This window comes from Panthera leo, chromosome C1 (genome assembly GCF_018350215.1).
Source record: "Panthera leo isolate Ple1 chromosome C1, P.leo_Ple1_pat1.1, whole genome shotgun sequence".
In the NCBI taxonomy this organism is placed as follows: Eukaryota; Metazoa; Chordata; class Mammalia; order Carnivora; family Felidae; genus Panthera; species Panthera leo.
In genome coordinates, this window is record NC_056686.1 from 70,934,662 (window position 1) to 70,947,634 (window position 12,973).

At 44.7% G+C, this 12,973-nt stretch overlaps 1 long non-coding RNA gene across 2 annotated transcripts in view; it reads left to right on the forward strand.

Moving 5' to 3' along the window:
* LOC122227408 overlaps window positions 1-11,720 on the forward strand; it is a 47,257-nt gene extending 35,537 nt beyond the window's left edge. Inside the window, exons 5-6 of one of the 2 annotated variants that reach the window (XR_006206018.1) lie at window positions 3,650-3,927; window positions 11,424-11,720. This is a non-coding gene — a long non-coding RNA (uncharacterized LOC122227408). Of the gene's footprint in view, window positions 1-3,649; window positions 4,036-11,423 lie in introns of those variants that run through there. The other variant, XR_006206017.1, reaches the window with a different exon arrangement.
* Window positions 11,721-12,973: the final 1,253 nt, after the last annotated feature.

Sequence of the window (12,973 nt, forward strand, 5' to 3'; positions counted from 1 at the left end):
CCCTTCTTAAAACCTAAAGGGGCTCTTGGTCCCCAAAGGATAAACTGAAAACTCCTTAACCTGACATATAAGGGCCTTTCACGATTTAGCTCCTACTTATCCTATCTATCAAAGTCACTTGGTTAATTGATGCACGGTATGGTAGACAGAATTACGGACCCCTAAAGTTGTGCCTGCCCTAATCTCCAGAACTCGTGAATAGGTTGCCTTAAGTGTCACAGAGAACTTTGCAAATGTGATTGAAGTTATGGACCGTGAGATGAGAAGCAGGTGGGCCCAACCTAATCTAATGAGTCATTAAAACGAGAGAACCTTTTCCGGCTGTGGTCAGAGAGGGCCATGATGATGAGAAAAGGGTCAAACAGATGACATAAGAAGGACTTGAACTGTCATTGCTGGCTTTGCAGATGGAGTAAGGGGCCATGAGTTAAGGAAGGGGGCAGTGGCTAGAAGCTGCAAAAGGCCAAGAAACAGATCGTCCCCTAGAGCTTCCAGAAAGGAATGCAACACCTTGATTTTAGCTCACGTTGGACTTCTGACCTCCAGAACGACCCAATAATAAATAGGTGTTGTTTTATGCTGCTAAGTTTATGGTAATTTTTAAAAGCAGGAATAGAAACAAATGCACATAGTTTTCCAAAGGTGACCTGCTCATCTACACTTCTTTTTTTAAGTTTATTTTTTTATCTAGAGAGAGAGAGAGAGAGAGAGAGCACGCGTGCGAGCACACGCGCATAAGTGGGGGAGGGGCAGGGAGCGAGGGAGAGAGAGAGAATCCCAACAGCCTCCACACCGTCAGAGCAGAATTTGACTCGAGGCCGAACCCACAACCATGAGATCGTGACCTGAGCCAAAGTCAATGCTCAACTGACTGAGCCACCCAGGTGCCCCTCGTCTATACTTCTTGAACCTCTCATTCCTCTGCTTGGAGTGCCCTGTCGGGTCCACTTGGAAAACTCCTCTTCACCCTTCAAAACTGAGCTCAAACTGGCCAATGCAGACTGGCATTTATGAATAGCTCCTTCAACTCTATAGCACCCAATATTATCAGCAGTAGTAACATCACCTTGCTTTTTATTTATTTATTTTTTTGTTTACTAATCTACATTCCCCATTCTCCTTAGGGCTGAGATCTGTCTTGCTAATTTTGTACTCCTAGCCTGGCATAGTGCCTGGTATTTAGTCAAAATTAGCTCAAAAAAATATTTTCTGGGTAGTAACTATGGAGATATTGAAGAAATTGTATTATATAAGCACCTCATGTAAGCCATTTGCTGTTGGATTCTGTGAATCCTTAATAGAACTTCAGGGTTTTAAATGTTAAAAGTCAGAATGATTCCAAAAGTGAGTCTCTTTAAGACTGGTAGTTTTTGTTTACCACTTATATTTCTTTCTTTAGAAATCAATTTTTAAAATTTTCCTTATATGGAAAACATTTATTTCTGATATTTTACTCTGGACAGAAAACACCCAAAAGAAAAAAAATTACCTTGATCAAATGCAAATTCTGCATCCCAATGTTGTTATTAAGATTAAGCGTGCACATCTTCTCAGGAACTTGATTCTCACTGGTCCTCTTGCTCTGTAGCTGTGTGAAGAATTTAAGAGCCTTGCCATAGTTCCTCCATAATTTGAGCACCATACGGATTTGGTATGCTAAGAGAGCACCATACGGATTCTAGGGAAGAAACTATCTGCTCCCAGAAGTAATCCTGTGGTTTTGTCCTGCCATCCCTGACATGACCCCGCTTTGTGTCAAAAGGAACCAAGCGGGGCATGACTGAGTGGCTCAGTCAGTTGAACTTCCGACTTCTGCTCACGTCATGATCTCACGGTTTGTGAGTTCGAGCCCCCTCATCAGGCTCTGTGCTGACAGTTCAGAGCCTGCCTGGGGTTCTCTCTCTCTCTCCCTCTCTCTCTGCCCCTCCCCAACTTGTATGTGCTTAGGAGCCCACCGCCCCTCTCTTCTCAAAATAAATACAAAAACTTAAAAAAAAAAAAACAAAAAAAACAACCCAAGGCCTCATCCCACACTTGCCTCAGGGCACAGGAGAGGACCAGGACAGGAACTTAATCTCCTAAGGTACCTGGAGAACTGTTATAATTTGTTTTCAGGAGTTGCTTTGTTCTCAGCCCTGTCTGCAAATTAGAACCACCTGGAGTGCTATTAGCAAATTCTTGTGGAATTCTTATCAGTTGGTATGTGGTAGGACCTGGGAACCGGTGTTTTTCAAAGATCCCCTGAATGATTCTGATGTGCAACCAGGCAAGATTCCCCGCAGGCTATAGTTTTCAAATTTCAGTTGGAATAAGAATGACAGGTGGTGTGTGCTTGGCATGCGGCATGGGCTCCCGGGGCCCCATCTGGGACCGTCCTGCTCCCAGAGTCCCCGCCAGCAGGTCTCAGGTGGAGTCTGGGAATCTGTTAGTTTAACCTGCAGCTCCAGCAAGTCTGAGGCAGCCCTGCAGGCCCCTGCCACCCACTCTGGGGGTGCAGACATTGTCAGTACCGCCATCTGGAAGCGTCCGGCCCCACCCATTGCCCAGCTGCTAAAGTCAGGACACTGTCCTAAGAAGCAGAAACCCTGGCAAGGGACTCTTGGCGAGGGCCCCTGAAACAAAGGCTGCAGCTGTTTGCAAGCACCAGTTTGTCTATAATATGTTGACAGTGTGAAAGGGTGAGGAGAAAGCAGGACTGTATGCTGATGGCCATATACAGAACACAACCCTCCTTTCCCACCATGAGATAAAAGGGAATCAGGTCCTTAGGAATTCCACCTTTCCCAGTCAAGCATCCTGCTATGACATATTAACATCTTAAATTTCTTTTAATTTTTTTTTAACGTTTATTCATTTTTGAGAGACAGAGCGCAAGTTGAGGAGGGGCAGAGAGAGAGGGAGACATAGAGTCCGAAGCAGGCTCCAGGCTCTGAGCTGTCAGCACAGAGCCTGACATGGGGCTCGAACCCACAAACCATGAGATCATAACCTGAGCTGAAGTTGGAGGCTTAACCGACACCACCCAGGTGCCCCACATCTTAAATTTCAATGGTAAATTTGAAAGAAGAGTTACATGAGAATTCACAAGTGAACTCCCACCACAGGCTGCAAACAACCGATTGTTTAAGATTCATTCAGCTTGGGGCGCCTGGGTGGCTCAGTCGGTTGAGTGTCCGACTTCGGCTCAGGTCATGATCTCGCAGTCCATGAGTTCGAGCCCCGCGTCGGGCTCTGGGCTGACAGCTCAGAGCCTGGAGCCTGTTTCAGATTCTGTGTCTCCCTCTCTCTGACCCTCGCCTGCTCGTGCTCTGTCTCTCTCTGTCTCAGGAATAAATAAACGTTAAAAAAAATTAAAAAAAAAAAAAAGATTCATTCAGCTTCAGTTCATCCAGTTTTTATTCACTCAGCTTAAATTTTGTGACAGAAATGTTTTGACTGGGGGGCGGGGGGCGCCTGGCTGGCTCAGTCAGTGGAGCATGTGACTCTTGATCTCAGGGGTTGTGGGTTTGAGCTCCACATTGGATGTAGAGATTACTTAAAAATAAAATCTTAAAAAAATGTTTTGCCTTGACTGACATAATATACGGGAAATTTATGAGTTTGTCACAGTCAGGTCAGCACTGCTCAGTTACCTGTGGTTTCATTTCAGGATATTTACATCAACAATCCTACTCATGAAGGACAAGCAAATATTTCCTTACATCAAGCGGGAGAGAGAACTCGGACTTCCCCACCCCTCACATTCACTTTCTCAAGGCTCTTGGATGAAAGATGGTCTAGAATGAGTCAGGCTGTTGCCTTATCTGCTGGGACCAGTGGGCTTCCAAAACCCCCCATGGATGGATCCAGATGGAGACTTGAGGCCATGGCATAAGAGTGGGTTATCTAGGTCAACTGAGAACTCTGGTGATGGTGAGCAGTAAGCAGGTGAGCCAGGGGTCCTCTATGATGAAGCCAAGTGGTGCCTGAGTTTGCTAAGATCCAAAGGTTTGCATTAAACTGTTCCCTGAACCTCCTACAGAAAGTCTCAGGATTCTTGGCACAGAGGTGGCCTTGGCTGCTGGTGGAGAACATAGTCTTTGAGATTGGTTGACCTGGCCTGGCAGCTATGGCTTTTTCCAGGCCTCCAGCCCTGACCTGACCCGCCTTGAGGGGTTCTAACCTAATCTTTGCGGTCACTGTACCTACAGCTACATTACCTCACACGCTTCCTAAACAGGGGCTGAAATATCGAAAAGTAAGTGCTGGTATATCTGGAATGAATAACATTTCTAGGAAATCTGAGCATGTGAAGAAGCGACTACATGTTCATTTGAATCCATTTCCCCAGCTTGTTGGTTGCTTACTGACAGCCAGCCCTGACAGAAGAAAGACAAATTTCCGCTTTCCTTTTAGAAACTTACCGGCTGCAAGTTGTCTGCAATTTGTGGAAACAATGTAAGAACTATAGGGAGAGCCAGGACTTGCCATGTCTGCACACGCTTGGGGGGGCTCACCTCCAGTCCAAACTCTACCATGTTTCACACAGCATATGATAAATTTCACTTAATTCTTGAGGTTGGTTTGGATCTTATATAAAGGAGGGGCAACCATTTTCAAATGGCCATGTGATGTTACTTGCATTGCTAGACTGTGTTATAATCACTAACATGCCTTCCTTTGGTTGGGAAAGGATGAGTTTTATTCTTTGTTCTAAATGTGTTATTCTCCACAATCCCATCCTAGAGGGGAAAACTGTCTGGCTGAATTCTCAGTGTGACCCGAGCTCTAAATGACAAGCTATACATTATTTGGGTCTATCCACATTTAATTGTACTCCCACAGTTTCATGACCTGCACTGGAAGGCTTTTATGAGCCACTAATAACGTAGAAATCGGAATCTGACTAAAACCTATTATTGGCAGTAATCACATATTTGTAAACAATTCTAACAAAATGGAGGTACTTAAATTTTTTTTTTTTTTTTTTTAGTGTTTATTTTTGAGATAGAGCGTGAGTTGGGGAGGGCAGAGAGAGAGGTAGACACAGAATCCAAAGCAGGCTCCAGGCTCCAAGCTGTCTGCACAGAGCCCGACATGGGGCTCAAACCATGAGGTCATGACCTGAGCCAAAGATGGACGCTTAACCAACTGAGCCACCCAGGCGCCCCTGAAATGGAGGTACTTTAAAAGGCTCTGTGACTTTGTGAAGCTCTGGCTGACTCCCTGCCTCAAAGCTTTTGTGGTACGTTGACTCGTATTTTCCTGCCTGATGAGGGATATTGCTCAGAGTGTTGACATAAAGCTTCTTTTGCCAGTCATGGGGGGGCATGTGTGCACACACGCAGGATGGAGGACTGAGAATATTTTAGTGGTACCCCCAAAAAAGCATCTGTTTTCAAAAAATGTTCACGTTTAGCACAAGAGTATTCTGATTCCACTAAATTATGGCATCAAGGTACGCATACATCCATGGGCCCTAGAGGAGATCCACATTTAAATTGGGAGCTCTCTCCTCAGTTCTGCAAAAGGTTGAAAGCACCATGTGAGTGGGTTACCATAAACTTTACACCCAACATGGGGCTTAAACTCACAACCCCAAGATCAAGAGTCACATGTTCTACTGACTGAGCCAGCCAGGCGCCCCTCTGTCCCATTTTTTAAAATGCTGCTCGCATTGTATGTTGATGACCGCCATATCGATTACCTGACCCATGAATGCATGTGATCTGCAGTTGGAAAAATGTGACAGTAGAAACATAAGAGTGTCCGCAGCTAAAGACTCTAACAGTAAGCCACAAAGACTGCTTGGGAGGTTTGGGAGTTGTAGTCCAGAACATTTTTTCCAGAACCTTCTCCTCAATGGTGGCCTGCAGCTTGTGCTCTGGGCAGCTGGGCTGGCAGCACCCTGGGAAGGCAGCACCCTGAGCTCACAGAATGGGGAGTGGGATAGGAGAAGGTTTGCATTCCTTTTTCCTTTAGCGGGGCCTGTTCAGGAAAAAGCCACCAATTCCAGCTCTTAGTGGAGGCTAAGAGCTCTGTCATCCCAGGAGGAAAACTCCCATCCTTTGAGATGAAACTCAAGTGTCACTTTCATGAAGCTTTTCTTTAACTCTGACCCTTGAGAATCCTCTTTTCCTCTTCTCAACACCTACCATTAACCCACTCCTCATTTTGTGTATATAACAGTGTCTAAACTGTGGATCAGTTATGTTTTGGTCTTATGTCCTTTATTGACTGTAAGTAGCTTGGGGACTGTCATGATGTCCTACTCATGTTTGTGTCCCTGATCTAGCACAGTGTCTTGCACATAGTAGGTGTTCAATTAATATTTAGTACATACGCAAGGAAGCCAGAGAAATGCTTTGTCTTGTACCTGGAAGTTGAAATTGATTTATCTTTGAGAAAGTGTTGCTAAAATTCTGAAGTCTCACTTATCCAGAATTGGGATCTCTTACCTTCTGCTTGTTCATCCATCCCTCCATCAGTCCCTCCATCCATCCAATGCTTGAGTCTACTGTGTTCCCATGCTAATCACTGGTTAGTAAGATGCGCAAGGGAACCCCTGTCTCTAGTGTGTGTCTATTGCCTAGAAGCCCAGAGTCTAAAGGGCAGAAGATAAGGCAGAGAGTAATGACAACATACTATGAGAAGTGCTGTGAGGAGGGGTGGCAAACTCAGCTTTCTGACTCATCAAAACCCAGTGCTCTCTCACCATAGATTTTGTCTGCTGCTGTCCAGCTTCTTAAACTCTGCCCCACCAGCAAAACTTTTAAGCTTTATATTCTATGGGTTATATTATTTTAAAACATTGCTGTGTAAAAATGTGAAATGTTCTACTACTGAATATGTTTTTTCCCAAGTGTTTACATATATCTAAAGCAAAGGTGATCAAATGGGAATTACAACACAATGTGAAAAGCAAACTATTTAGGTTGAATAACCTCACTCTACCGTTGAAACTTTTCAAAGGCTTCCCTTTGCCCTAAGAATAAAACCTGCAATGAGGTCTTGCCAGGACTAAAAGTTTCCACATGATCTGGCCCTATCTGCTTATCCTTCCCCACCGTCCTCTTTTCTCAGCTATGCTCCAACCAGGGTGGTCCCTCTGCTTGGTTCTCTTCCTCCATCCCATAGCGTGTGGGAGGCGGTGGGGTGCAGCCTACAAACTCATCAGAAAAGTCTTCCTGACCAGTTTATATAAAGGCATCTGCCCACCATTATTTTCTATCTTAGGAGACTGATCTGACCACAACGTGCAATTATTTCATTTCATCACTTGTCTCTCTTGTTCTCTGAGCTCCACAAACTGTTCTGTTCACCAAGTTACCCGAGAAACCCACATAGTCTCTGGCACCTGGCAGACCTACTTTATAGATATGTCGTGAATACATGAATGTTAGGGCAGCTCACAGAATGTTAGGGCACCTGTTTGGGAAGGGAGGACTAGCTAGGGACAAGCCGCTGCAAAACCCAGGAGTGGAACAACAGCGCCACCAAGTGATCAGTCGCCATATTACCTAAGGCATCTGTTTTCCTGAAATCTGCATTAGAGGGCTGGCTGTTTCTGGCATTTAAAGGTGAATTGTAATCTACCAACCTTGCTTCTTTATTTCCTTTACTTAAAAAGAAAAAAAAACTGTTCTTACTGTCCTCAAACATCTCCCACTTCTCCCCCTGCACAGGGCGGGGCATTTGAAGGCTTTGAGGCTAGCTAGCTAAGCAGACTTTGGGAGTTGCTATGGTAACTTTTCCCTTTTTTGCTAATGGTTTGGAAACCTTACATTTTCAAATCTGCATGCTTTGAAAAGATCTGCTTGCATCTACTTTGTTTGTCAAGCTTTGCTTTGATTTACTGTATTTAATTTGCTTCACCTTCTAATTTGTTAAATGACATGTTATTAAAATTCCCCAAGGAGTCAGCAGAAATCTGCACTGCTGAGAGACATAACTGCATTCTGGAAGCATCGGTGATTCACATCTGAGCACCCCTCGCAAGGTCTGGAAAACCCATTAGGTTGTTACTGCTGAGCTGTCGCGGACAGAATCAGCGCTGGCCTGGAGTCTGCAGCCGGCAACTCCAGTTTTTGGGTGATGCTGGACAAGCCTGTGTCACCTCTTCATTCCCTATGCCCATCACCACCTCTGCTGCTCTGCCCTTTGCGGCCAACGGTCCTCCATAGGAGGAGAGCGACCCTGATTGCTCATCGCACCTGCTTGTTTTGTCTCATTAGTCACCCCGACAAGGCAGGAAAACAGAATGTTCCGTGCTCAATTAGAATGACGTGAAAATGCATCCCCGAGGTCTGTCCATCACAGATATGAGACAAACATAAGCAACAGAACATGCCATTAGGCGGTAATGGCCAGAGCAGCACCTCCATCTCAGGACTGAGGAAACAAGGCTGATTTAGAGAGGCCGTGCGGTGCAGGAGGGCATCCCTGCAGTGGGCAAGGGAAGTGCTAAGTAGAGGAAATGCTGGCAAGCAATGATTACAAAAAGGCTCCTAATAGAGATGGAGCTGTGAGAGCCTCCAGGAGAAAGGCAAAAGTAAACATTTTTTTGCATTGTGAGAAAAATAAATCTCAGAACCCTCTTAAACATTAGGAAGCAGCTGTAGGGTCCGTCTTGTGCTTCGAGTAAAAAGGGAGGCGATTTCTCTGAGCAAAGACCAAAGCCCCAGTGCCCTGTTAAGTGGTGTGTGTTTCCACTACCTCCCCATTTTATTTTTCAACAGAGTATGTGGTAGTTGCGTTACCTGAAGGCGTGTTCCTTGGAAAAAGGAAGAAATCAAATAACACAGAACTGTGTGTGGGAAAAACGAAGGCTCACTCTTCGTATCCCCTTTCTACACACCTCTACATAGGAGGTCCTCTTGGACTAGTTGGAGAGTTTTCCAGATATATAGACTTACCTATACATACGTAAATATATGTGCGTATATGTGTACATACACAATCTAGGCTTAAGGACTCAGTGAGACCGTGTGCTATTTCTGGAGTACAGTTTTAACTTGGGGTCCAGTTTGAGTGTCAGGCACAGACCTCCTTCTTTGGGTGCTCCTTTTGTCTGCCCCCCTGAACCTGGCTCTCCCACCCCCTGCCACTTCATGCTGATCTCCCTACACACCATGCTGGGTCTGTATATCCTGGACATGCTGTCTGGATCTTGTGCTCGCCTTTCTGCCACCTTCCAGGTTGTTTTTTGTTCTGTTTTGTTTTGTTGTTTTGTTTTGTTTTGAAATCCCAGCTCTGTTACTGACCACGATACTCCCCAGAATCATTCACTTGAGTAAGGTTCACCTGCCTTCTTTATCTTCAGGGTCACAAGAGTCTCACTGAAGCTTCCATGATGTCTCCCTATCTTCCAGTGTGACACATAATTCCAGCCGTCTTCCCTAGGGTGTGTATATGGATCCTACCCCACCTGATCTCTCTCTTCACCAACTTTGTGATCTTCCTGCCTTGATATCCAGGCTTGGCTCTTTCAACATTAGGGTTTCCCAGATTTGGATAAATGAAGGGCACATCCATCACGTACACACAATTTACCTGGTTGGCATGTTGCATAACAGCCATTGTGGTGAAGAGTAAGATAAGGGGAAAAATTGTTTTTTTGTCAAGCTTGTCCCAGTGGCTTCACCATCAAATCATTTTGCTAGTTGCTGCTAAGTAGAATTGGGATCTCAGATGGCATTCACACCTGCCTCCCCATTCCCCACGTACCCTTCACAACACCCCCCTACTTTTTTTTTTTTTTTTTTTTTTTTTTACCTATAATTTCTTCCACATTGATTGAGAAAGTATTCACTCAGGGCATAACCCTGTGATAGGCACTGTGAGGGATATGAAAAAGCCATGGGGCCAACTGTTTTAAAAAGGTGTTAATTGGATTTTTCCCATATAAAACCCCCATAGCATTTTATTTCCTAACTCTGCTTCTCACAGTCAACTTCATTTGCCCATTTAATGCAATTTGCTTCTCATGATAAGATTCTATTAAGTGATTATTAAGACATTCAGAGTTACTTCAGCCAAGCACATCTATAATCATTACCTACCTCCTGGGGGTGATGCGAGGTGTAATTAGTTAAAGCTCACCGTTACCTCCCAGAATCTGGAGCTACAAACAGAGACCACATCCACACAGCCAAGCCTGGAGCCCTGAACGTAGTGTAGCAGCAGGACCAACACAGCCTGGTCACATTTACATATATTGCATAGATCTGGGTTTCACGACAGTCAATGACTGATCTGTGGAAATAGATAGCATACCAGAAGCTGGCCATTTCTGTTATGTCCCTGAGGGTTGATTTCTTTTGGTTACTAAACCATATTATATATTATCCTAATCTTCCTAATAATGAAGCACTGGACCAGGATCTAAGGCTAAGATGTTGAGAAAGAAAGTCACTGCCCTTAGGAATTCATAATCAGCAAACTACACAAATGGCAGTCAACACTTTGGGCAAACTTTCACATTTACTGAAAAACCTAGCTGGTATTAAGGGAGAGTGGGAGGCAAAGAGAGAAGGAGAAAGAGGAAGAATTTGCCTCTAAGTGGTTTAAATACTTCATTGATGAAAGTACTTGAGTCAAGTACCAAAGGCCCCAGGGCTCCTAGGCTCTCTGTTCTCTCCTGGTGAGTCCACTGGAAGATTAGAAGCATTTAATTAGAGGTGGGGGGGGGGAGGGGGGACTGCTTCAGTAGGCACACAGACAATGATGAGAAAGGACATGGGTGAAATCCCTATAATAAGGGATCAGGATGACTAACTGAAAAAAGAAACATGAATTTGCGGAGCAGTGCGGTGTGGGCACATTTAGTATCAGGGCAAAGAGCTCCACAAACTCCAGCAGCCCCTCAGGGTTTTCTTTGCATTATAGCACAACACAATCATTTATTTCATAAGGACCCCAACACACTAAGAAAAGGTTACAACATGGCTGCCAGGAAGGGGAATAAATAATAGAAGGTGATTTTCACCAAAAATAAATAAATAAATAAATAAATAAATAAATAAATAATAACGCTATGTCTGGGAATTCAAATCAGTTCTTAAAATGACTAAAATCGGTTCTTCACATAATTCTTCAATAATAAAATGCAGGAGGGCAAGTTGTAGTTCAATGCAAAGAAGTGTTCTCTCAAACTATTAGCTGCCCCTCAGTGGATTGGGTGACTTTGAGAGGGGGCGAGTGTCCTATGGCTTAAAGGTGGAAGCAAAGTGGGGACAGTCATTTACGGGGAGGCTGCCAGGGGACTGCAGATGTTGGCTTTCCACATGTTTTGTATTGTCTGAGAGCTAAAAAATGTCTTCTACATTTTAACATGCATATTGTAAAAATGTCCAGAGGTCTGTTAGCTTTTCACGGAGAACTGTTGCTACATGTTGCTTCTTGACTTGTCAAGCCTAAAATGTTTACTATCCAGTACTTTACAGGAAAAGCATGCAGACCCCTGCTTTAAGGGATTGAAGTTCCCCCAATGCTGAGGCGCTGGGATCTGAAGCACAGCTCATTTTCTGACAAAGCTTCATCCAAGTGGCAAAACTATCTCACTGTGGAGTAGAGCGTCCCTACAGGAGACACGGACTGTCTCCGGGACGAAACTTGGATCTAATATTAGGGAATACGTATGAGGATACACAAATACTGCATTTCCTCCTTCTCTCCTGTTTCCTGCAAATTAAATTTTAGACTTTCAGATTTTATTCGTTGGCTGGGAAGAAAGGCAACTCAACGAGCTCCCCAAGACAAACGTCAGGAACAGGGCGCATCAGAAATAGAAGTAACAGAAACCAGATTTCCCCTCCCGTCAGCAGAAATGGGATATTTCCCAGGGCATCTCACATACAAGGGCTGAGGGTCCCTGCACCACCCTCCAGGGAGTTCCTCCAGGGAAGAAGGTAGAGGCCAAGGCCAGGGAGCATCATGTCATTTCTACTCTAAAAGAGAAATACCCTTTAGAAAATGTCAGTGCTCAAATTCCTCTAATTTTTTTTCCTCTTTTTTATTTTTTTTAACTTACGAAGATGCCATCTCCACCTGTTCTGTCTTCGCTGAGGGATTAGCAACCCTTGAAAGGCTCTGGTCTCCGGGCCTGCTGGGGGCAAGAAGAAAAGGGCTCGTCTTATGACTATCACAGGTGTGAGGTGACAGTTTCAGTAAGTCAGTAAGATTCCTGGATCTCCAGGAGGAGGAGAAACAAAGAGGGGGGAAAAAAAACCTCTGACACAACCCAGTTAATCTTAGCTTAAGGTAATAAATTCCACTGCTCAGAATTTGAGCCAAGAAAACACCAGTCTTCAGGGGATTTTATCATCTCCGGGGACACATAAGTGTTTCGTGTTGGTTTTTAAAATGTGCACGCGTCTATGCATGTTTCTTAGCATCAGTGTGCCTAGACAATGGCAAGTCCCTCTGGGCACAACAGCATGCAGTCTGCGACATTTAAAATCACACATTGTAATAAGTATTTTTAATTGCCTCAAGCAATTGTGCGTGCGCACACACATGCACACACACGCACACACACACACACACACACACACACACACACACACACCAGCTCAGTGCTCTGTGACTTCTACCGCTGCGTCCTCCTCTGCTGTATGTCAGATTACAGGGCCACGGAAGCAAAGCTGATTGCACAAAAAGGGCCAGACTAATGTCACAAGCCCTGCATGGATTTCTCCAGGTCTTTCATTTCAGAACCCTGAGCACAAAAGGATTATTGTTATGCCACATTGAACTACACGTTAATTGTGTGGCCCCAGTCACTCCTGAAACACAGTTTTCACCCATCGCGGCTGGTTTCATTGTGACTGTTTTCATAAGCATCCGTGAGAGAGGCTGCAGATACGAAAATATCTTTGACAGAGAAACGGTGGCCAGGAGCCTACAAATCGCTTCACTCGGAGGGTCCAAGCCTCCCTGTCCCCTGCCTCCCCGCTTTCCCCTTCTCTTTCCGCCCCTGCCCTTCAGCATCTTT